We start from the raw sequence: 1,702 nt of genomic DNA, 5'->3' as shown, positions 1-1,702 counted from the left end.
AATAATAATAATAATAATAATAATAATAATAATAATAATAATAATGTTGCGATTATTTATTTGCTTATTTCTTATTTTGCTTTCATTTTAATTTGATAATTTATTGTTTATTTTGACCTGTTTTACTTAAATCTAGTTATTTGTTTATTTATCTTATTCCATAATCTCTCTCTTCCTCTCTCTCTCCCTCTTTCCCCTTCTTTCTCTCTCTCTCTCTCTCGACTTCCTTCGAAATTAACAGATAGAAATGGCAAAGAGAAAAGAAACTAATTTAAGGAGACGAATTGAAATGCTTAAAGAAAAGATCGAATTGAAAAATCGAAAATGCTATTAAATATCATTAAATGTTATTGTTTTACCCAAACTTTCCAACGGTTCAAATCAAATTATTCTCATTCATTTCATGGAGAATGAATGAATGAATGAATAAATAGATGAAATGAAATGAAATGAATGAATGAATGGATGAATGAATGAATAAATGAATGAATGAATGAATATATGAGAAATTTAACATGAGAAGCTTATTTCCATTATATTGAAAAAAAAAAAAAAACAATTTTTGTCGTTGAAAATTGTTTTTTCTTTTTATTTTACTTCATTTCTCTTCATCGTTCTAATTTAGTTAGAATTTATCAAAATTATTCCAATATTTTAGCAAAAAAAAAAAAAAAAGCATTCAAAATATTTTGTAACAATCATATTTTCGCTTTTCATTTATTTCCCTTCTGGTGGATGGGAAGCGGAAGGAAGTTGAACTTGTTATTTTAAACAGTTGGAAGGAAAAAAAGAAACTTCCATCAAAACAACTATTAATATCAACAGATATGTACATACATATCGTTGATTGATTTGTAGTGGCGGAAATTTTGACCACTATGAAATAGCTAATGATGCGACAAAATTACAATCAATGTGATAAATTGGAATGAGTGAAATTTTTGATACCATACCAAATGCTAAGGCTGAAAAGGAAGTACGGAAGTGATAAAAGAAAATGAAATTTGAAATTAGTTTTCAAAATGAGGAAATATGAAATTCTATAATATAAAGTTATTTAAAGGAGAGAAAAAAGAAAAAAAAAAGGAAACGAGAAAAATTTATTAGAGAAATAAAAAAAATATGGAAAAAAATTGGGCTATGTTTGCAAAATTTCTGACAGAAGTTAAATTTGCATTATGAATTGGCCTAATAAAGCTCGGGTAATAGAAGCCAAGTCGAGGGAGAAGAAGCTAATTTAAATCAAGAAAAGACAAGGAGACATTTTTACTTAGTAAGTTTATTTCTTTCAAATTAAATTACCAAGAAATTATTTTATAGTTCATAGAGAGAATGGTTGTTGCATGCATCAAATGATTAGTAAATGAAAGAATTTGTTAGTGTAATAAGGTGAAATTTAATTTAAACAAAATGTTATAATATTTTCATCTTTTTTTTCCATCTAAACAATTTATCATATCGTTATTGCTTGTTTTTTTTTTTTTTTCCTTCTTTTCTCTCTCCTTAAATATGTTGATATTTTTGAGATTTGTTAAAATTAGGCAAATTTAATTCAATTTGAATTTAAGAGAGTAAAGATAGCAAGAAAAGAAAAAGAAAAGAAAAAGACAATTTTTCTCTCATCTTTTTAATAGTTCAAAAAATGAAATGTACTTAAATATTTTAAATAAATATTTTGAAAATTTAATAATGCGTGGTAGAA

Source organism: Loa loa, assembly GCF_000183805.2.
Source record: "Loa loa unplaced genomic scaffold supercont3.2, whole genome shotgun sequence".
Taxonomy (NCBI): domain Eukaryota; kingdom Metazoa; phylum Nematoda; class Chromadorea; order Rhabditida; family Onchocercidae; genus Loa; species Loa loa.
Note: the sequence above shows the minus strand (reverse complement) of the source record.